General features: G+C 40.3%; 1 long non-coding RNA gene across 1 annotated transcript in view; it reads left to right on the top strand.

The window, feature by feature from the left end:
* The first annotated feature begins 6,009 nt into the window (after positions 1-6,009).
* Positions 6,010-24,486, top strand: part of LOC120233681 — a 35,347-nt gene continuing 16,870 nt past the window's right edge. The window contains exons 1-2 of the long non-coding RNA XR_005528890.1: positions 6,010-6,074; positions 21,140-21,300. This is a non-coding gene — a long non-coding RNA (uncharacterized LOC120233681). The remainder of the gene's footprint in view (positions 6,075-21,139; positions 21,301-24,486) is intronic.

Here is a 24,486-nt window from a genome sequence, read left to right as displayed (position 1 = left end):
CCCAAGCATAGGAGGACTGAAGCCCAGGGATGGTTTCAAGTTGATGAGTAGAGATGTAGGATTTGAACTGCAGGCTCTTGATGTCAGGTGTGCATAGGGCCACAAAGCATCGTGGGAAAAGATGCTGTCCCTGGGATGACATGGGCCCTGCACCAGAGCACACCGTGTGGATATGTAGCTTGGGTTAGAGGCCAGCATGCTCTCGGTCCCAGCCCCTGGCTCGGCTCCTCTGTGCAGGGCACACATTGACCCAAGTCTGGAGCATAGGCTTCAGCAGCGCCACTCTAGAATGAGTAGACATTCTCCCTGGCAGAATCTGTCCTTATTAATAGCTTTTGCACTCTGCTGTGGCATTGATTTTCTCGTGATTCTGCTTTTTTGACAGCAGATGAGGGAGCAGTAAAAGAGAATTTCCTCTGTTGGCAGTTGTGTAGAGATTTACTATCACATCAAGTTCTCTGTGAAGGACTAAGAGGGGCCTAATAATTTTCAACATTTTGTATTGAACATGGTATATATATTATTCCTTTCACAAGAGAACATTTGCCTACCAGTCTGTCCTAGAGTTTTGTTAGGTATTGATGCCATATTTACCAGTTTGTAATTTCCAGAATCTTACTCTTTGCTCTTTTCTGAAAACTGGGAAAATACTTCTCTGGTTTCCATGTCCTGACAGCTTTCCCCTTAGGAAACCACACCAACAATAGCCCCACAGAGACATATGTAATTGCTTTTCATTGCAGTGGGAGTGACTCACTTGGGCCTCTCCGGCTTTTCTTGTTTGAAGATCTTGCTGAAGGTGTTACACATTAAGCAAAAGTAAAGTGGCTCTACTTCTGTTTTCTTAGCCTGTTTCCCCTTAACTCTCGTTTTGCTTCAGATGGCTTCTAACAATCATTTCATTTTAAATGATATGAGAAAAATCTCATTTCCTTGGCAGTGGCTCCTCTCAGTAGACTCAGTTTTGTTAGACATTTTCACTCAGAGTGGCAGACTCAACGTGGGTGAGAGTGCATGGCCACTGACCCACTGTGGAACTTCTGTTTTGCTAAGTGGGGTGGGACCCCAGAGGGTCAGAACTATATCAGAAGTGAGGCAGTAGGAGAGGAGGAAAGAGATTAATGAAACTGTCAGAAAAGGAAGTTTTGAGCAGAAGAAAGGAGATATTTAATGGAAGATAGGACTTTTTTCTCTGTGGTATATGGAAAAGTATGCATGCATTCTGCTAACCATTTCCTCATGAAGTCTTTAATAAGACGACTATGACTTTATAATGTGGTGACATCAGCTTTCTCTGGAGGATGGGACAAATTACTGACTAAGTGTGTTCTCACACTGGGAGAGGGCTGAGGAGGGGCTAGGGCCTGCCCTGCCATTCACTAGAAAGTCTCCCATAGGTGTGGCTGCGAGAGGCTGGGAATGAGTAAATGTAGATTGTAATGTCCAGGAAGGTCTACTCTCCTTACAAAGAACTGTTGTAGTTATTTGTGTTTAAAAATAATATCCAGTTAAAAAAAAATAATATCCAGTTTATGGAAGTTACACTTTTTAAAAGCTGGTTTTCCTTTCCCTTTTCAATTGACAAAGCTTATTGTTCCATTGAAGAATGTAATTATTTTGTATAAAATAAGACTGATTGTTGGATAATTTTAATTCATTGGATTTACCCCAAACATTTAAAGTACATTTATAGGTATAGTATATTTTATTTTCAAGCATTGAAATTGTCTGAGAGGCGGCTATGCAGGAGAGTAAGGCAAGAGGTGGCAGTGTCTGGGCATTTGGGGTGGGCTCAGTTTGGGGGGACTCCACATGCCCACCCTATCACGTGGACCAGGGTGTCAGGCAGCAGCATGGGTACCTCCCCCCATCCCATCCATCACTAGAGCCTTGGCTTCTGCCTCGTCCAAAAGTTCTGGTGTTTTCCCTTCCCTACTCCTTCCTGCCCTCTGCCCCAGATCCTCCTGAGCCAGTGTGGATCACAGCGCAGCCTCCCCGCTAGACTCCAGGCCTCCAGACCCCAACATGGCCTCGAATGGATTCTGGTCCTCCCTCTGGAACTTCTCCCTGACGCCCCTGTCACTCTCAGCCATGGATGTATCTCACCTTCCCACTGGGAGAAGCAAAAGTCATGTAATCTAACCAATATATGGTTTATTTATTTATAATTTATTTATTTATAAATTATATACATATGCCACCATACAGATATATTGGCTAAATTATAAAATGCATGCCTAAAAATGAAAACTGAAAAGAGAATGAAAGAATAAATAAATATTAAAAAACACAAATAAAAAACAAAAAAATAAAGTGTTTGAGAAGCAAATTTATAATCCCAGTAGAAAAAAACAACCCCTACTAGTATTAAACTTCTAAGTACAATAATAAAGTTACCTCAGACATAGCAGTATGTACAAACTTAATACATTTCTGATGACAGGTTTCCTAAAATATGAGAAACACTTTAAATGACAATCACTCAAACATTATCTTGTACTTCACACTAAGATAATACATGTACATACATGTATGTATTTGATTTACTTTGAGGCCTCTCCCCTTATTTTCTTCCCAGGTTGGTTTAGTCAACTAATGGAACAGATTGACCATCTCATGGTCTTGGGGATCAGGCATCCTTGGCCTTGTGCAGAGCACATTTTCTGGGCATTTTCAGCCAGAGCACGAGATGAAATCCAGTCTGTGTCTGCTGCCTGCTCGGGTCCTGCACTGCCTGTTACGCTTGCTGGGCCTTCAGCCCCCTTCCATAGTCCTTCTAATAACATCTCATTGCATCCAGCATTCCTCCCGTGCTTCTGTAAGGGTGTCATTCTGATGACAGGAGTGACAACACTCGAAGGTGCCATTGGAGCTCTGGGAACCCTGTGCCAGAGCCATTCTTCATGTAGACAGAGAATGTTGTTTTCAGATGGCAGGGGTGGGGTGGGGGAAGCAGAAACAATGAAGCCCTCTTGCGTGCTACTCACTCATTGTAGGAAACTAATTAATTTTACTTGAGCTTAAATGGTTTGTCATTTTGAATGTAAGTACTATTTAATTTATGCTTAATTCATAATGGGGTGTTTTTTTTATGACTGATGAAAAAAATTGGGAATTTAGAATACCCTGGGAATTAATTATATTACTCTTGAAATGAGTGGTAAAGCTTACATTAGTCACTTTTTGCCTTACACCCTGTTTGGTTGTTTGGTTTTTTAAGCTGATTTATTTATTTTGAGAGAGAGAAAGCTAGAGAGCTATCAGGGGAGAGGCAGAGATAGGGAAAGACAATCCTAAGCAGGCTCTGTACTGTCAGCGTGGAACCTGATATGGGGCTCAAACTCATGAACCATGAGATAATGACCTGAGCCAAAATCAAGAGTTGGATACTTAACTGGCTGACCCACCCAGGTGCCCCTACACCCTGATTTTGGAGCAATGTAAAGGTATTAAGCAGGTGATGTGTGTGTGTATATATATATATATGTTTATTAAAAAATATATACGTACATATGTACATCATATGTACATACATAATGGTGGGAATATATAGTATGTTGATGAAACATTTTAATATTTTATAAATAAGTCTAGATTTTAAAATAAAGTTACATTCCTCATTAAGTATTTAATTAGTATCTTGATTTTTTTACATTATAAAAATTTAAGCATTATTACATATAATTTCTAAGCATCGTTTTAAACTTTTTGTTTTTTAAAAATATTTATTCATTTTTGAGAGACAGAGTGTGAGCTGTCCCCACAGAGCCCAATGTGGGACTCAAACCCACAAACCTTGATATCATGACCTGAGCTGAAGTCGGACGCTTAACTGACTGAGCCACCCAGGTGCCCCCTAAGCATCATTTTAAAGAATTGCATCATTTACTTAACTGCTCTTTAATGCATTTCTAGATTGTTTCCACTTTCTGTCTTGAGCATCTCTCTTGACAGAGAGTATTATTTGTGATTATTTTCTTAGGCTGGATTCCCAGAAGTGGAATTACTGGGTCATGGGTAGGGATATATTTAAGATTCCAGTTACATGTATATTGCCAAATTGCCTTCTCAAAAGTTTGTACTAGTTTACTAGCTACTAGCAAATCTAGCATAAACGTTATATCTCTGTTTATTGGAAAGTCTTTTTTTTTTGATGATCATTTTAAACTATAAATATTTTTTCCTCTTTGGTGTTTTGTTTCCAGAGGTATTTTCATTTTCATTTTTGAGAGAGAACATGCCAGCGGAGGAGAGGGACAGAGGAAAGGGAGAGAGAGAATCTTAAGTAGGCTCTACACTCAGCACAGAGCCGAACATGGGGCTTGATCCCATGACCCTGGGATCATGACCTGAGCCAAAATCAAAAGTCAGATGCTTAACCAACTGAGCGACCCAGGCACCCCAAGAACATAAATTCTTTTAAGATAGAAAAATATATTGGATATTTAAAATACTTCTGTGGGCTCCTGGGTTAACTCGGTTGGTTGAGCATCCATCTCTTGATTTCAACTCTGGTCATGGCCTCGCGATTCAAGCCACATTGGGCTCTATGCTGCCCACATAGAGCCTGCTTGATTCTCTGTCTCCCCCTCTCTCTGCCCCTCCTCTGCTTGCTCATGCATGCACTCTTTCTCTCAAAATAAATAAATAAACTTAAGAAAAAGAATTTTTGTTGTTAAAGTCTTTATTTCATGTGGACTTTATTTCAGTATATGGAATTGGGTGAGAGGGCTTTTTTTCTGCCTGAATTGCTACTCAGTTGGTGTAATGCTTCCCCAATTTTATTTGATTGATTTGTGATACCTTCTTAGTATATGTAGGTTTTATTTCTGAGTTGTCTACTCTGCTTTGTTGTTCTGCTTGTCTGTCTTTCTGCCACTGCCACACTGTTTAAATAATATAGTATCTGATAGGCGTAGCCCCTTTCCGGATTCTTTTGCGAGTGTTCTTTGTAATGCTTGCCTGTTTGTTCTTTCAGATTAATGTTGGAATACTTACGTTGAATTTACAAATTACTTTGGGAAAAACTGGCTATTTAAGCATGTTTAGTCATCCCAGTCAAGCACATGGCATGGCCTGTGTATTTACTCAAATCTTATTTCTCATACTTGTCACAGAACTTTCCAGTTTTTCTTTAAATAGGTCACACACATTTCTCATTATGGTTATTACTAATTTTATAGTTTGTGTTCTCATCTCCTTTTTCATATTTTTGGGCTGATAACACCTGGTATTTTGATTTTGTGTATCCTGTGTTTACTCACTTTTAAATTAAATCTGATAGTTTCCCCTGTGATTCTACATCATCCAGAAATAAATATTGTATTATCTTCCTTTGTAGTGTTTAAGTTTCGGTGTCTGTCTCACGTCTTTTAGCATTGGCCTGAATTTCCTGAAAAATTTTGAAAGAACAAAAAATTTTAAATGACAAAACTAAAATTTTAAATGAGTAACAATGTAGTGAAGAATGGTAATCATGGGATGATGTGCTTGAAGGCTTACAGAGACATCCAACAGACCCTTTCTTAAACGATATGTTTTGGGGCACCTGGGTGGCTCAGTCAGTTAAGCGTCCGACTTTGGCTCAGGTCATGATCTTGCGGTTTGTGGGTTTGAGCCCCGCATGGGGCTCTGTGCTGACAGCTCAGAGCCTGGAGCCTGTTTCGGATTCTGAATCTCCCTCTCTCTCTGCCCCTCTCCCCCACTCATGCTCTGTTTCTCTCCGTCTCAATAATAAATAAAAACATTAAAAAAAATTTAAACAATACATTTTAACAACCTGGTTTTCCTGCACTGCTGTTTAAATTTACTTAGAGCTCACAGTAGTTTTAAATTAGTGTCTCATTTAGCTTGATCTCCTGGCTGAAGGAGCAGTCATAGCCTGGATCAGTCCATGAGGGGTTTTCAGATCTGATCCTGGCCACTGGAACTTCTGCATGTTGTCATGTCTTGAAAAACTACGAATGCTTTTGCAAACCTCCTTGCATTCTTTGAATCTCTGAGCCATAGTTTACATTCTCAGCTGGAGTCGTTTCTAAGTAGTACACAGGCCATGTGATGCAGGTAAAAAACAGGTAAAATCTCTTTTTTTCATAATCTGAATTTATTCTGCTTAAAGAATTGCTCTTTTTTGAAATAGTGGCTTTCCTTCTCCGTATAAACTATAGATGTGCTGTGCTTTATACTTCAGAAGTATAAGATGCTTCCCCCCCCAAAAAAAAAATTATAGATGCCCAAATAGAAGGTTGACAATTCTAGGTCAGTTGTTTGCTTTCCTCTCTCTACTTCTTTTTTAAATTTACTGACTCAAGGCTGAAGAGAAAAGCTGATTGTTGATCAGGTTTTTTGTTCTAGTTTTAAAGCTTGAAAACACAGGGCAGTCTTGTGCTGACTGTCCTCAGCCTCACTGGGGGCATTTACTGATAAAGAAGCAGGAAGAGGGGACAAAGCCTCAGAGGCTGAAGCTCCTCCCCACAGCTTTCAGAAGTGCTCCTTTGTTTGGATTTCCATTTCCCTCCTAGTACTAGCTCAGGGAGTTCCCTGACAGCCAGATGCTCAAAGGGAACTTTGTAGTGAAAGGAACAGTGGCTTGAGAGTCAGGATATCTAGGTCCAGGCCTGGTAGCTGCTGCTCACTTTCCTTACAACCTCAGGGAAGCCTTGCTTCCATCTGTAAAAGGTAACCTACAAGACATTGTGTGTGTTGGGGTTTCCTTTCAAAATTGTGGGGGTTGAGGGCAGGATCCAGATCAACAGCAAATCCTAAAAGGAGCAGAGTCTGAGGAGTGGAGTGAGGAGTCAGGAAAACAGTCCCATCATGGCCAGCCTGGCAGCCCTGGACGTGAAGGAGACAACATGCCTGGAGAGAGGATCTTGTTTCGTGTCACCTACTGTTCACATTAAGCATTTCTGTACAAAGCAGTACCTTTGAAGGCCGCAGCCCCAGTAAGATGGAAGCCTTCTGGTGTTTACAGTGGTGGTGAATGAGAATGGTTAGGTGGATTCCTCCCCTGCCCTTACGTGTTCATCGCTGGCCCCACCTTTCTTCCAGCCAGGCCAGATCTGCCTTCCTGATTAAGTCTCTTTATTATCTGGACCAGAAGTGAGGGCTTAGCTACTTAGATCTCCTGGTTCTCTTTGGTTAACCCACTCCTGTGGTGTTTATCACAGGCTGTCTTGAATCACACCCCTTTGTGTGAATGGTTCATCTCTGCTCACTTGTAAACTACCTGCAGGCACTTTTGTAGCCTCTACTGCTATGACAGTGATGCCTTATGTAATGTGGGTATTCTGTAAAGATTTGTTGAATAAATGAATGAGCAGGACCCAAAATACTATTCTAAGATAGTTGCAGAAATACAAGTTTTCTTTCTGCCTTTCTACACTTTGGTGTTTAGTAAATATTACATTATAGAATGGTAGTGTAAAACTTTTGGAGTATTGGATTAAGTTCTACCTAGCTCTGCCACTCTATTCTTGGACAACCTAGGTTTGACTTTCTGTGCTTGAAAAAGGAAGAGAATTAAAAAAAGGAGGGAGGGCAGTGGTGCGTGGGTGGCTCAGTCAGTTAAGTGTCCAACTCTTGATCTTGGCACAGTTGGTGAGATCTAGCCTCAGGTTAGACTCTGTGCTCACAGCGCGGAGCTTGCTTGGGATTCTCATTCTCCATTTCTCTCTCTCTCTCTCTGTCCTTCCCCTGCTCTCTCTCTCTTGAGTGTGCACATGCACTCTCTCTCTCTCAAAAAAAAAAAAATAAAGAAAGAAAGAAAAGAAAAGGGAAGAGAAGATATATGATTACAGAGGTTCTCAAAATTTAGTGGACAATAGAATGAAATAAGGTTATTAACTGTAGATGTTTTTGGGTGCCTGGCGCTCGCTCAGTTGGAAGAGCATGTGACTTTTGATCTCAGGATTTTGAGTTTGACCCCCACATTGGATATAGAGGTTACTTAAAGATAAAATCTTAAAAAAATGTAGATGGCTAGGCTCTGTCCCCTGAGATTCTCAAGGCTTGGGGTAGTGCTGAGAGCCTGCAGGTTAAATCAAACCCCAGATGCTCCGAACAACACCTGTTGAGAACTAATCAAGATGGTGATCTCCATGGTCTCTCCAGCGTTACTTTAAAAGAATACTTAAGGGGCACCTGGGTGGCTCAGTCACTTAAGCGTCTGACTTCGGCTCAGGTCATGATCTCACGGTTCATGGGTTCGAGCCCCGTGTCAGGCTCTGTGCTGACGGCTAGCTCAGAGCCTAGAGCCTGTTTCAGATTCTGTGTCTCCCTCTCTCTTTATAGTCATCTGTTTGTAAAATTACTTTCTTTCAAAAGATGTTTAATTTGTTTTTCCTATTGTGAGTTCAGTGCGGTGGCAAGGACAAATGATGAGAGCATGCCACATACTTTAGTAGAAAAAGGCATGCCTTCAAATTCTCTATGAGGAAAGAACTGTCAACAGGCTGTCCTGTCCTTGTTTTAGTAAGGGATGTCCTTGGACAGCTTTGAGACTACAGACTTTTTCCCAGGAATTTTTATCTTTTAGGAATTTCCATATTTAACATGTGTTTACTTTGTTAATAGCATTATAGTGCTGGGGCATGTTTGTGACCGTATCTCTACCAAATACATGACGCTATCAAGCTCCATGTATAATTTGTCTGTTCCTTCATAAATTTGAGCTGCAAGCATTTTATGAGTAGAATATATACATACATTCTAAAAGATATGTGAAAAACTTGCTATTCATTGAAATGCAGTTCTTTAATTACTAGAGACTTTTTCTCCTTAAAAGAAGGAGGAGGAAGGGGTAGAGGAAGAAGAGAGGAGGAGGAAGAGAAAGCCCTCTTTTCATAATTAAAGCCAGAAATTAAAAAGGAAACCATTCCTAAAAACACATCTTTCTCTTTGTCATTTGATCCAACATTAAATGGCAGCGATAGAATAAATGATCTCAGGATTAAAAGGGAAAAAAATACCGTGTCACCCCTAAAAGCTTGTGTGTGGAGGGTAGTAGGGAGTTAGTCGCTGCAAGGAATGTATAAGATTATATTTATTGTATAATTTTTTGCCTCAGTCATGACTCAAAAGTTAGTCTCCAACTGAGCAGCAAATACAGGTTATTTAATAAGCAGGTGTAAACAACTCAGAATAAAAAAGAATATAGAACATTCTGCATTCCCTGCATTCCCTGAGCATTTTGCACAGAACTGTCACCAAGCCCTTCCTTAAGAACCCCCCCGCACCAGATTTCCAAGGCTGCCGGAAATGGACCCAGCATTACCTTAAGTCCCAAGGCAAACCTAGATCTTGGCAGAAATATTTTACTTTCTTAGATTCCAAATTAAATTTTTTTGACAAGAGTTAAAGGAAGCAGACAGATTTCCTAGTGGGCTTCAAGCTGTATACAGAGGTCTTCACATTGTAGCATGGAATAAATATTTGCCAGAAGTTCTTTTCTATCAGGAACAATGGTTCAAAAACTCAAGTAGAGGCATATTTTCCCCCATTAATTAGATCAGTTCTTTCAAACAAGTATTTTCTTTTATTCTTTGAGTTTTTATTTAAATTCCAGTTAGTTACCATACATGTAATATTAGTTTAGGTGATTAGCACTTCCATACAACACCTGGTGCTAATCACAAGTGCACCCCTTAGTCCCCAGCACCTATTTCACCCATTTCCCCCCTGGAAATCACCAGTTATCTAAAGTCAAAGGGTCCATTTCTTAGTTTGCCTCTCTATTTTTTCCATTTTGCTCATTCGTTCTGTTCAGTTTTACATATGAGTGAGATCACATAGTATTTGTCTTTCTCTGACTTATTTCAGTTAGCATACTACTATCTAGCTCCATCCATGTGGTTGCTAGTGGCAAAATTTCATTCTTTTTTATGGTTGAGTAACATTTCATTGTGTGTTTGTGTGTGTTTGTGTGTGTGTGTGTGTGTGTGTGTGTGTATGTAAAAATTTTTTTTCTTCCCAGATACAGCGTTAGGGTAAGGGTTTTATGGTCAGGGTTGGGGTTAGGGTGAGGGCCAGGGTGAGAGTTAGGGTGAGGGCCAGACTGAGGGTACGTGCCTGGTATCCTGCAGGTTAGAGAACTCCCTAGAGGGCTCAATTTAGAGTTAGTTCAAACAACCATTTTTAAAGATTTTAACTGCTTTAGACATTTTTGTACTCCTTCCATCAAGAAGTCATAGGACTGCCAGAATCAAAAGGGGCAGAAGGAAAACAAAGACGCAAATCAGAAGGTATTACAGAGTAATGAAGTCATCACCAGGACCCAATAGGTAAGCCGCCAAGTGGTCAGATTCTGGGTCTATTTAACTTTGTCTGGTTACTCTAAAAATCACCCTCTGCCAAATTTTTCCAACAAGTTTTTAGGGTTATTTATTTATTTAAGTTTTGTGTTTTTTAACTTTTATTGATAACTTACAGGGTCCCTCAAGCTGAATTGGACTGATGATCTGAATTTGGTAAAGGTACTTAGAGACTTCCTCTGTTACACATATAGATCTGGTGGTTTTTCATATGGCCCAGCACGTTTAATCCAGACATCTCAGTCTCTTAGGAATTTCTTACTTAAACCTAGTTACAGATTTAATTTTGGTCCTGTTAACCTCTTCTGTGCATATTATGTGCCTGCTGGTTATTTTGTGGCCCATTTTCTTCAGTCTATTGAATGAGTTGTTTGCCTAATGATTTAGAATGAAAGTCACAAAGTCATTTTTAGAAAGGTTATTAATGTCCTTAAAATCTCTGTGTATTCCCAGGGAGTCTTCTGTTGTTGATACTGGTAATGAGGACATGAGAGTCATTACATATTTTTGATCTGCCTTGTAGTCTAGTTTTGAGCCTACTGACGTCTCTTCTCTTCCCCCAAACCAAAACACAAACAAACAAAACTTATAGTAAAAATTCAACCCCAGTGCTCGATGGTGGGGAGATTGTGTTAATGAGGGGCTCACTTGGTCTCTTTAGTCAGTGCATTGGGCAGTTTAAGGTTAGCTTGAGCTGATGCAAGGGCATCATATTTCATAGTCCAAAAACACTTTTTTAAACTTCATTTACTTGAGTATCTGGAAATTACTACTGAATATCCACACAGCTCCCTGAATAGAGGTGAAAAGTTTCTATCCAAAGTATGGTTCAAACTTGAATCTGATACAACACATGATGATCATTAGTTGGATTGGGTCTTAATAGATGTGATCCTATGTCTTTCAGTTAATATTATCCCAGATTAGAGAGAAAAAGAAAACAGCTAGAAAGAGTACATTACTTGCCCAGTGTTCAACAATGAGAGCAGAAGAATTTGAACTCAGGTAATGAAGCTCTAAGCTTCTCCTGCTTACTTCCTACACTGGACTACCTGTCTCCAAAGGGCACACCAAACCATGGACAAGGACTTTATTATGATTACAGCTTTGTTTTTTGAGACAAATCAAAAAACAAACAGAAAATTCTGAATGTCCATATACAGAAAAATGGTGGACTAAATTGTTGTAATATATTACACCAAGAAAAAATTATAGATGATATATTAGAAGAAGAAAGCAATAAACATAGTAAAAGCTTGAGTAATTTTGAAATTTATTTTGTATTCATGAGAAACAATTGTTTTCTTAAGGCAATACTTAACATATTTCAAAGTAGCTAACAAGATGAAAGTATTTTTTACCGTCATTGGGATACATTCATTAATATTATCACGTGGTCCAAATCACATATATGAGTGCACTTCTGATGTCACAATTCTGTTGCTAAAGTCCTAGTAGGTCAGAAGGGTGGGATTTTCTTCTTTCTTTCTTTTTTTTATGTGTATTCGTCCTGATGAGTAATGATGTTGAGCCCCTTTGTATATGTCTAATGAGCATTTGTATGTGTTTTTTGGGAAAATGTCTGTTCAGGTCTTTTGCTCATTTTAAATTTCCTTTTATTTACTTATTTTAATTACTGAAGTATAGCTGCAGGAGAGTAGGATTGATGGTGATAATGACAAGATTGCCGTCTCTAAGAAGGACATTTCCTAGAATTCCCAGACTGAGCTTTTAAAAAAAGTTTTTATTTAAATTCCAGTTAGCATACAGTGTAATATTGGTTTCAGGTGTACAATATAGTGATTCTGCACTTTCGTACATCACCCGGTACTCATCACAAGTGCCCTCCTTAATCCCTATCACCTATTTAACCCATCTCCCCACCCCAAGACTGAGTTTTTAAACCACTGTAAAAACTGAAATGATTATATCATTAATACGGAATTAGAAATAGAAACCTACAAAAATATTTGAGAGAAAAAAATTACCACCAGAGAATCTGACCCTCAGGTCTTGGCTCTGGGGAGGCTCCTGGGCAGTGTACCCAGAGGCAGCTGCCAGGGAGGATGCAGGTGGCTCTGAACATGGGCACTCGAGAACACAAGGAGGGGCAGACAAACCTTGAGACTTCTCATCACTGTGTTCCCAGCCTCAAGACAGTGTGCCACTTTTCTTAGAAGTTTGTTCCCCATAAACACTGTGTCTGATATTCTCTTTTTCCTGTTTTAACGACTTGTGTGCAAATGTGCACAGGGGAGAGGAACCAGGGAGGATGGTATGGGCATCAACTAACGTGCAGGTGGCGTTCTCTCGCATATGAATCCCAGGCCTGCCCTGCCTCCTGCATCAGCTTCTCTGCTGGTCCAGGTGGGATGGGAATATCATACAAGCAGATGTGGAAACAAGTACATACAAAAGGGAAACCATTTCTCATTTTAGCTGTTTGCATGCATGATTAGTATACAGAGCTATGGAACTCTAAAATTGTAGGAATGGCTTTCAAAGAATGCCTCTAGAGACTTCCCTTTTTTTCAGATTTATATTCTAAGGATAGATTGTTGTATATTCTAAGGACAGACAGTGAACTGTGGCCTGTTTTTCTAAAATGAGATTATATCTGAATAATCTGACTTAAAAAATGAAGTGTTTATTTGAGGTATATTCGTTACTTCCAAAGGATTCATAATGGTTCTTTCTGGGCAAAGTCCAGAGCTTGCTGATGGAGATCAAGTTTATTTATTCATTTATTTTGATGTTTATTTATTTTTTGAGAGAGAAAGAGAGTCACAGAGTGCAAATGGGGAGGGTCAGAGAGAGAAGGAGTCACAGAATCTGAATCAGGCTCCAGGCTCTGAGCTGTCAGCACAGAGCCCAACACAGGGCTCGAACCCACGAACCATGAGATCATGACCTGAACTGAAGTCGGGCACTTAACCAAATGAACCACCCAGGAGCCCTGAGATCAAGTTAGTTTAGATTGCACTTGACTAATCACTGTTAACCAGCTTTTAAAAAACTATACTTAACTATAGAGAACAAACTGATGGTTAGCAGAGGGAAGATGGGTAGGGGATGGGTTAAATAGGCAATAGGGATTAAGAAATGCACTTGTGATGAGCACCGGGTATTGTATGGAAGTGTTGAATCACTCTTGTACACCTAAAACTAATATAACATATGTATGGTAACTAACTAGAATTTAAATAAAAAATTAAACACTATACTTTTAGGGAAAATATATTTTAATGAAAAAAAGTCTAAGTATTAACTTTTTAAAGAAATAATCATACACTTTATGTCCTTGAGTCAAATATTAAGGCAGATGTTCTGAAATCTTTTGTATCTGTCATTGCTTTACATGGAAGTATAAAAACAGTGAATCAGATCTGAATTAGTAAGGATTAGGTGTAGTAGAATGCTGCTGTTATCGAAGCAGCAAAGTAAATTGATGTTACACAGAAATTTTTAACAAAAGTGAGGAGAAACTGAATGGACTTCAAACTCCACTTACCTGAAATACTTCCATTTTGTTACTTAATTCCAGTTACTTAAGGCTTCCAGTTACTGAATTCCAGTTACTTAAGGCTTCACTGTGTGTTCATAAGTGTTTGATGTAAGCATTTGGGAGGTGGTAGTGACCTATCACAGGAAAAGGTGTGGAATGATTTCAGGTTTCAGACTAAACGGTCTCATTTCTCGGATCTGTATTCACGGCTTGGCCAGGTATCACACTGCCCTTGCATTCTTCGGAAAAATGAGGGGCTGTAGCAGTCCATGTCATTTCTACTCATTTCAGTCTTCTCAGCTGTGTGTGTCCTGGTAGAAACTGTTCCGTCTTAACCACCAGTGTGAACAGACCCACCTTTCATCTTGTAGAGCAGCGCTGCCCGGTAGTAGGACTTTGTGCACTGTTCACTATGGCTGCCACTAGTAACACGTGACTGTGAGTCACTTGAAATGTGGTTTGATTGTGTCTGAGGAACAGGATTTCTAATTTCATATCATTTTAATTAATTTCATAGTCACATGGGGCTAGTGGCTGCCATATTGGACAGCGCAGGTGCGGAGTTTTGGTGAAGGAACAGCTGTCTTTTGCCATTGGAGATGCAGCCCACAGGGAAGATGGTAACACTTTTCTCACAATGGCAGAACCAGAACCCACAACCCGGACCGGGGGCAAAATTTATGGACTTGTACACAGCTTTTCCAGGAAAATGTAGTCCTCAGATACTTGCACAAGTGATTTGCTTTAGGAATTCCCGTAGCTATTGAAAAAGGGGACTCAACTAAGTTAAGATAATAAAACCAGCAGCAATTTTCAACTGCAACAAGGTACTTGAGTAAAATAAAATCAAACCAATGAAAATGAAGTTGAAATTACCCTTTAGAAACCTCCCAGGTGTTGGCTGCACAGTACAGGTTAGAGGCTTGCCTCCGCCTCTGTCTGTGGATGGGCACAGTGCCTCTTAGGGAAGTTCATTTACTAGGTGGGGTGCAAGGTTTGCTTGAAGTCTCCAGTGAGTTGCTAAGCTTAGATTTCCTACTCCTTATCAGGATCTGCTAGATGACTGACGGATGTGGGCACGAGGGGAGTGAGTCTATATTTAAAGGAAGAAATCCTTGTAGAATCAATCTCATCATTCCATCAGATGAGGTTTTGCTTACTACAGCCCAAGAAAGATGTAGATATACAATAAATATGACTTTCCCCTGAGGAAGAGAAGGAAAATCTAACAACTTCTAAAAATCTTTTTAAGTGGTATTGTTTCTTGTAATCATGAACTTTGTCTTTACCCAAATGGTCCTATTTTATGTTTATGTCAAAATCAATCAGGCAACACTTTTCACATGGTGTGTGTGTGTGTGTGTGTGTGTGTGTGTGTGGTATGTGTGTGTGATTAGAAGCATCAAGAATAGTTAACACTTGTAATACTGATACTGCTGTGCATTCAGGTTGTGGTGTTTAAAAGCTATTCCTCAGGGTGCCCGGGTGGCTCAGTTGGTTAAGTGGCCGACTTCATCTCAGGTCATGATCTCGTGGTTCGTGGGTTTGAGCCCTGCATCTGGCTCTGTGCTGACAGCTCAGAGCCTGGAGCCTGCTTCGAATTCTGTGACTCTCTCTGTGTCCCTCCTCTGCTCACACTGTCTCTCAAAAATAAATAAACATTAAAAAAATTTTTTTAAATAAATAAAAGCCATTCCTCATTAAGTAAGGAACTAGACTTTTTTGTCTCAAAAGCTCACAGTCAAGTTTATAGACAAAAATGTTAAATTCTGTATTTGCTTAAAACAGTGGTTTTGCTAGTTTGTACTTGTTTTAGGGAATGTCATTAACATGGATTTTTGAGTAATGCCATTACATCAGCCCAGAAAGAACAGAGACAACGATTCGCTGAGGTTTCTCTTCTTTCATAATAGGGCGGATTCCTTTTTTCACCCAGGGCATTGTCCCTCTGACTGCCGTCTGTTGCAGGCTTGTCTCACAGTTGACGATGCCAGTCCTGATCGTGTCCTGTGACTGCGATATGCTGTTTGTGAGGTTGGCCCTCCCTGCTCCCCGCCACTGCTGTGTGGACCAAGTTCCAGTGAGCCAAGTGCCTGATTGATTCCGACAGCGCACAGTGGGGCCTTCACAGGGCTCTCTGCAGCCTCAGCCCTGACGGGCTCTCTGCAGCCTCAGCCCTGACAAGCTCTCTGCTGTCACCCTGGAGGTCCTTTTTGCCTGTCACCCTCCTTCTCTGAGAGAAATGACACACGTTACCTCTAAACAGACCCTCCTTGTTTTATTAATGTAATCTTTTTTACATTACTGATATCTCGGTGTGATGGGTGACTGGCTTAAATGGGAAACCTGAATGTGCAATATCATCTTTGTCTAAACACCAAACTGTGTGACTGAGAAGCTCCCTGTGGGTTGTACATTTTAGGGGAGAGGAGGCAGGGGAAGAAGGGAGGAGGTGCAAGAGAAGAAAACTGCTTTTCTTTCTGTCCCTTTGTTTTGTTTTAATTTCAGTTTTTTAACCTACTAGGTAGGAGCTCTAATGCTCTACTTTGTGCAGTGTCAAATGTTTTTCTTGTTTTCAACAAAATAAAAAGTTACGATCTACCTTCCATTTATACCACAAAGATTTCTAGATTTTATCTGGAGAAAATTACCTATTTGGTACAACCCTAAGAAGTCCACCAAGGCCGCGAAGCCCAGGGCCTCATCTACACAAGTGGAGTCAGCTGAGAGAAAAGGAGAGCCCGTGTTTGGAATCTACCAGATGAGAATATGAAAACTTGAAACTGAAAAAGAATATCAAGTATAGAAAATATTGCCATAATCATAAATGAATAGTCCTCTACATTTTCTTTATGTTTCTGATTTGATGGCAAAAAAGAAACTGACTCATGACAACGAACAGTTTGCTCTTCCACTGAGAAGTGTGGCAGGCCATGCTGGGACCTGAGGAGCAGGGCCCCAAAGAGTAAATTCCTGCATCAGGGTCTCAGTGGTCTTCTTCCCCAAGGTGTTTCTAGCTCCTGGGTTGGGGTTTGGCTGCGAGAGATGTCACCTTTGAATTTGGGAACAACTAATATCCAGAATTAGTATTTTATTTATTATTGAAGTATAGTTGGTATACAGTGTTGCATCAGCTTTAGTGTTCAATAGTGATCTGGCAGTTCCGTACTGTACCCAGCGCTCCCCAAGGTGAGGTAGTCACCATCTGTCACCATACACCAGTATTACAGTATTATTCCCCATAGTCCCTGTGCCGTACTTTTCATCATCGTGACTTATTTTATAACTGGAAGTTTCTACTGCTTCATCCCCTTCACCTATTTGCCTCTCTCCCCACCCGCCTCCCTCTGGCAACCACCAGTTTGTTCTCTGTTTTTATCAGTCTGTTTGTTCATTTGTTTTGTTTTTTAGATTCCGCATATAAGTGAAGTCATGTAGTATTTGTGTTTCTTTGTCTGATTTATTTCGCTTAGCATGATACTCTCTAGGCACATCTGTGTTGTCACTAATTCAGGATCTCATTCTTTTTTATGGCTGAGTAATATCGCATTCATATACATACCACATCTTTATCCTTTCATCTGTCAATGGACCACTTACATTGCTTCCATAGCTCGGCTATTATAAATAATGCTGCAATAAACACAGGGTTGCATATATCTTTTTGAATTAGTGTTTTCCTTTTCTTTGGGTGGAATTACTGGATCCTATGGTAGTTCTATTTTTAATTTAATGAGGAATTCCCATGCTCTTCTCCACAGGAGCTGCACCAGTTTGCATTCCCACCAATATTGCATGAGGGTCCCTTTTCTTCTCATTCTCACCCACACCTGTTATTTCTTATTTTTTTTGACACTAGTCATTTGGTCTAGTATGAGGTGATATCTATCTCATTGTGGTTTTCGTTTGCTTTCCTTGATGATAAGTGATGTTGAGCATCTTTTCATGTGTCCATTGGCCATCTGTGTGTCTTCTTTGGAAAAATGCCTGTTCAGGTCCTCTTCCCATTTTTAATCTGATTATGTTTTTTGGTGTTGAATTGTAGTTTTGTATATATTTCAGATATTAATCCCTTATTGGATATATCATTTGCAAATATATTCTTTTATTCAGTAGATTGTCTTTTTGTTTTGTTAATGGTTTCTTCAGAGTTATTTTAGGCCTGATAGAGGGACTCTCTCATAGGTATTTAGTATATCTGGCAAAATACAATGAGTTGGCCTATTCAATAAGAATTTTTTTTCTAAATAGACATCAAAAGAAATGCTCAGAGCTGCTTGAAATTCCCCAAATTCACTCTACTCTCAGGACAGAGCGTCACCTATCACCCACAGGTGGCCCCTGTTGTGTGTGCTCGTAGAATGACATGGCCCCTGCAGTTTCCTGTGACATACATTTCTCCTGCAAGGCCCATTTGAGATGCAGTTTTGAACCTCAGAAATGATTTCCTTGAAATGACTGGTGTACACATCTGCTTGTTAAGGATGAGACATCCATGGGACTCAGCCCCCTATCACAAAGTACCAGCTTTCTCCATATCTGAAATATGTTTCTATTATACTATCCTTGAATTGTGTTTGTTTTTTTATTTTCTGTTCTAGCCTGTGCCTTCATCTTTGTTTTATATTTTCAATTTGAATTTGAGTTCAAGGCAGTCCATAATCATCTCTGATTGAGATACAGTAAGATTTAAATCTAAATTTTTTTTAATTCTAGAGAAAATAAAGAATAAATGGATGTTGCCACATAATCTAGGATAGTACAAATAATTCTGCATTTGTGCTTACCATATAAATACCCCAGAGTTTGTAAGAGAAATAACCAGTAGGGCTGAACGTGATTCAGATTGAAAGCTAAGTGCTCTTGTTGAGTCCTTCAGCTGACAGCCTCCTGGACCCCGTAGTGTTCACCATTGTTCTCTTTCCTTCCCATAAGGTTTGTTCTCTCACAGTGGACCCTGTTAACCACCTGCCTTCCATTCCACAGCTGTGAGCTGCTCATTGAGACCTACCCTCCTTCAAAATACCTCAGAAAAGGGGCGCCTGGGTGGCTCAGTCCATTAAACGTCCGACTTCGGCTCAGGTTCGTGGGTTCGAGCCCCATGTCAGGCTCTGTGCTGACAGCTAGCTCAGGGCCTGAAGCCTGTTTCGGATTCTGTGTCTCCCTCTCTCTCTGATCCGCCCCTGCTCATGCTGCCTCTCTCTCTCTCTCTCAGAAATAAATAAAACATAAAAAAAAAATTAAAAAAATACCTCAGAAAATAGAGACATATTTTTTTTAAGTTTATTTGTTTATTTTGAGAGAGTGAGCAGGGGAGGGTCAGAGAGAGAGAGAGAATCCCAAGCAGGCTGTGCACTGTCAGCGCAGAGCCCAATGTGGGGCTCGAACTCATGAACCGTGAGATCATGACCTGAGCGAAAATTAAAAGTCAGATGCTCAACCAACTGAGCCACCCAGGTGCCCCTAGAGAAGCATTTCTAAGGCTTTCTGTTCAGAGAAGTGGCATGAGAGCTCAGTAATTGTTTATTAACCTTTCTTGTTTACATTCCTCATGTCTCATAGCAAGAAATCCAGTCAAATATTTTTTCACAGTTTAGTTAGCTAATGTTTCAATGATGTATTCTTGAATAAGAAGCCACCCCAGAAATGAGTGGCTTATTTATTTTTCCCTCTCTTGATTCTGGTCCTGTGAGCCAGCGGTTCTCACCAGGGGTCTGTCACGGAACTGCAGTCAGATGGTATTTGGGCTGGACTCCTGTGAATGCTCAGCTGGTCTGTACATCCAGGATGGCTTCGTGGTGTGTGTCTGGTGCCTCAGTGGTGATGACTGGGCCAGCGGAGGGCCGACTGTCACCTCTCTCCAGGCTGCTTTCCCCTGTGACTGGTGTGCATTTCCTCATGAGAGAGCCTTTTGATAGTTGGGCTTCTCCCACAGCTAGCAAGTAAGTGTCCCAAGAGGCTCAGGTGGAAACTGCAAGGGCTTCCTAGGAATCCAGTGTCAGAAGTCCCCACAGCTTCTGCTTCTGCTATATTCCAGGGGAAGGGACTGCAGGGGCTAAATATGGGAGGTTTCTCTCTCCATGGGAATGGTAGAAGTGGAGGGTGTCATCTTTGAAGATTAGCTACGACAGCCAGAAAACCCACTATGTATGCCTACGTTTTATAACGTTCTGCACATTTATTAAAATCTTTGAATTTTACTGTTACTCTCAATATTTGAAGTATCCCTCTTTGACCTAATTGCCTGCTTTGCATCATTTTTTAGAAGTGTATAGGAAATAACCCGTAAGTTGAGTAGGTGAGTCCTAAACTGCAGACCAGCTGCAATGACCAGCTGTAATTGAGTGTTCAGTGTCTCCTTTAGAGGAGTATCTTTCCTTTCCTTTGTCTGGTAAAAATACTACAGAGTATTCAGTGCAAACTTCTTGTAAATGCCTCCTCCTGGCTACTCAAGCCAGCATTTGAGGAAGTGGCTGGAGAAGGCCCAGCTGGAGGAAGAAAGCTCTTGATCTCCAGGTCTGGCCACAACTGAGTTCCCTTGTGACTTGGGCAGGTTATCACACATGCACAACCTTGGTTTCCTCTCTTTGTCTGAATAGATCAGCCAATAAACTTGTAGGTTGTATTAATTTCCCCATCCTTTCTTCTCTCTTTGCGTTTGCCTTCAATTCAAAATTGTTCTCTCAAGTCTTCAAGCAGGTGCAGGTTGGCTTGTGTTTGGCCGCAGAGTATTGGAAGCACAGGATGTCTTCCTGAGGCGGAACTTGTTAGGTCTCTTCACATCCCTGTGAGGGACAGTTCCCCTAACAGGAATTGATAAGGGCACGTTATGTAAAATCTGGAGGGCGAGCCTTTCCCTTTTAGGTCAACATTCAGCCGCAAGCTAAAAGAGCTAATCATCAGAAGCATTTTCTGTGTTCATTCCAGAGAATTTCCCAGGGGCACAATAAATCGAGCCTGCCTGTTTACAGGAACATGGTTATTTAACAAGCTAGTCTCCAAAGCTTAAGAGTCTTTGGTTTCACCCAATCTAACCCAACTTGCTAAATTTGTGAGATTCACTAGAGTCTACTGTAGCTCTATGTATTGTAAGATAATTTTGCATACTTAATATATGAACGGTTTTTGCATACAAGATCCTTGTTACATTTACTACAGAATGATTTTAAGGTTTCATCTCTCTCTTTTTTTAATCTTTCACCTGTGTTTCAATCCCGTCTAATCTGCCCCCTGGTATTTCCAGTTCGCTAATTAAGCTTATTTACACATTCATTCATTCATTGGTTCATTTATTCAGTAAATGTTATTTTACATACCTCTGCAGGCTATATTATATAAGAAAGGTGGTAGGACAACATCTCGCCTTCAACTTGCTGGAGCTGAGGCATCTGTGGCCGTGGCAAGTCAGTAGTGCCATGCGGTGAGCTTCGTAATCATTCGGTGTCAGGACAGTGCCCATTTGATTTGGCGTTGAGGGGTACATTGGTGAGTATAATCAGCAGTGTGAATGGGCTGTGGGATTGAACCTGATTACAGTGTGATGATGACCTGGAAATAGCACTCTTCCTTCTGCAACCTTGACCTTACAGCGGAAACTCAGATCATGGAATCTATTTATAGGGTAAATTCTTTTTGGTCCAGGGATTGCTGAGATTCATGTTTCCTAAATTTTGATAAACATTGCTGAATTCCCCAGAAATATTGCATGTAACGTGTACTCCCCTCAAGCAGTATCTCAGTGACCCAGGCCCTCCCTGGAGTTTTGCAGTGAGGTGGGGAAAAGAAATAGTATCTCGTTGTTTATTTGATTTTACCTCTTCAAGTATGTGTGAGGTTGAGCATTTTTTTAATATTTTGTTTGTTTGTTTTTGAGATTTGTATTTTTCTTCCTTCAAATTTTCTGTGCTTCGTTATTCCGCTAATTTTTTAAATTTTTTGTTTATATGAGCACTTTCTAAATTAAGGAAGTTAGCCCTTTGTATTAGTGATATAAATATTTTCCCTATTTGTTATTTGTTTTTTTAGTTTTGTGTTATGTCTTGCGTAGAAAGAGACAATCCTGTCCATCTTTGAGATCCTCTGTTTGCCAACACTTTCTCGTACAGCTTCCTTTTTATACTTGGAAACTTTGATTCATCTGAAATTAATTTTGTTATAAGGAATGAAAGAAATCTGGCTTCATTTTTTCCAGATAGCTACCTAGTTGCATTGAACATTTTGAGTAATCACTTTACTTGATATGCTACAATTATAGTATAAAATATACCTTTTCCATGTACCTTTATAGTAAATTAAATTCTCATACGTATTTTTAGTCTTTTGTTGTGATCTATTGATGTTTTATTTCTTCTCCAATTGCAAACTGTTATGATACTGAAGCTTCATAATATGTTTTGTTATCTGCTGGGACTAGTTTCTGTTCATTATTCTTTTGGGGGGGAGGGTTCCCTTGATGAAAATCTTTCTTGTCAGAATTTTATGGAGTTTAATAGCATCAGCAAAGTCTTTCTCTTATGTCTTCTGAACCAGTCTTTAAAGGAAGCTCAAAAAAAAAACACAAAACTTAAATTTGAGCTGTTTTGCAAACAACAAATACTAGGAACCTGGAGTATGCCAGTGTCAGACATGATTAACCGTTTTATTCTCTTGATTTATTTCTTCCTTCCTTTTCTTCCTTTCCATCAGCCTTTAGTACATGTTGCTACGCTGGACACTGTGCTTGGCTGGGGGTTTGAGAGCAGAGCTGGCCATTCCCTGATGCGCTGATAGTGCAGCAAGCTTAGCCCTGGCCTTGTGACCAAGCTGCATGCAGATTCAAGCTCATGTAGATTTTATAAGAATCAGAACGCCCTAAAGGGAAAGAAGCCTCCTCAGCAATTTTTTTACATTTTTATCCTAAACCTTTGGACAACCACTGGCCAGAATTGGCAGGCTTACAACTGACCAGTTATTTTTAATTCCTGGAAAATTACAAAGAGAGAATTAGGAGCTATTGCTCTAATCCTCTGCTAATTCTTAAAAATGTTATTAAAATAACTTTTTTACACACTGAGACAATTTTTGAGGGAATATATATACCTGTATAGAACTTGTTGTACAAGGCTGGAGAGCTCTATTCAAAAAACATTTCTCCCCTGTCATGAGCAAACATAGGCTCTGTTGGGATATGCAGAAAGAAAGCAGGCTATGCCTTCTTCCAGGCATCCCTGCTATAACATTTGAACAGACAGGTTTACAGTTTTGCCCTTGACCCTTTTGTCATGACTATCACATAGATGATCCTTTTTTTCCGGTTGATTTCTTGATCACAAATTGCCATTTGTTTTTTTTTTGTTGTTCATTTTTTATATGTTTATTCATTTTTGAGAGAGATGGAGTATGAGCAGGGGAGGGGCAGAGAGAAAGGGAGACACAGAATCTGAAGCAGGCTCTAGGTTCTGAGCTGTCAGCACAGAGCCTGATGTGGGGCTTGAACTCACAAACTGGGAGATCATGACCTGAGCCAAAGTCAGATGCTTAACTGACTGAGCCAACCAGGTGCCCCACCATTTGCTTTTATAAAACAACTCTGTTCTACTATTGGCCACAGACAATACACCTGATCTGGGCATTGGTCAGCTTTGATGGGTTGAAGTTTCTTATGTCCAGGAGAGTTCTGGTGCCAGTCAGAAATGGCTCTTGCCACTTTATACTTTTGGTATAATACATACTTGATCATATTTGTTGTTAGTAAGTGTCATAAAAGTCCAGTTCAACGGATTTTGCAGGAAAATTGAGGGAACCGAGAAGCAGTAAGAAGCACAGACCCTTTTGAGCACCCATACCAATAAAATAGAAACCAAGAGACGATGTGTTCAGGCTCAGTGGGGTGTTCTCCTTCCCCACCCCCACCCCGGGAAGCTCAGGGCTACCAGTGGGGGCTCCCTGCAGGCCTTTGTGCCCTTGGGACCCCTGCCGTCTTCCAGGCTGTCTCCGGTTAGGGCAGCCACTGGGGAAAGTCCATGGACGGTCTCCTCTGCATCCACAGGTTCCTTGATAGTTCACTTCCAACCCAGAAGGCTTCTCTATTTTTACAAAGCATACCTTACCCCTTCAGTTAATTTGTTGCCGTGAAAAGCAAATAATATTTTTCAATGGATCAAAAGCATCGGAATGCTTTCCAAACATTCCAGAGCACTATTTTCTGATGTGACATTTGACTTACATAAAAGCAGCCTGTTAGTGTCCTGCATAAAATATACACTAAGGACAGCTTTTGTAATATAGTAAATAAGATCCCACACAAATTCCACTTGACCCACTGTGTGGGGAGTTCACATAATAAAATGAAGAATGCTGCCTGTTTGTGTCCCGACCAATGTGGAGTTTTCATCCTACCCCGCATCTGTCAAAGCCATGTTCAAATACAGAAATGATGTATTTCAACATACTGATAAAAAATGGACACTCTTTCTTCATCAGACAAAACACACACGTTATAGCTGTTACCCTTTATATTTTAGTACGGGTGAAGGCAAGCTCTAAGTATAGCTAATGACTTAAGCTAATGCCAAATTTGTGAGAGAAAATGTGTCGAAATTCAGGTGGGTGTTGCCAGAAGGAACAGGAATGTGGGGGGCAGGACTAGGTGACATGGGGATAAAGTCATGCCAGACATAAACACGCATTTCA

Source organism: Hyaena hyaena, unplaced genomic scaffold (genome assembly GCF_003009895.1).
Source record: "Hyaena hyaena isolate Hyena2069 unplaced genomic scaffold, ASM300989v1 scaffold_95, whole genome shotgun sequence".
In the NCBI taxonomy this organism is placed as follows: Eukaryota; Metazoa; Chordata; class Mammalia; order Carnivora; family Hyaenidae; genus Hyaena; species Hyaena hyaena.
The sequence above is the reverse complement of the archived record's forward strand: the minus strand, read 5'-3'. Positions and strand labels throughout refer to the sequence as shown.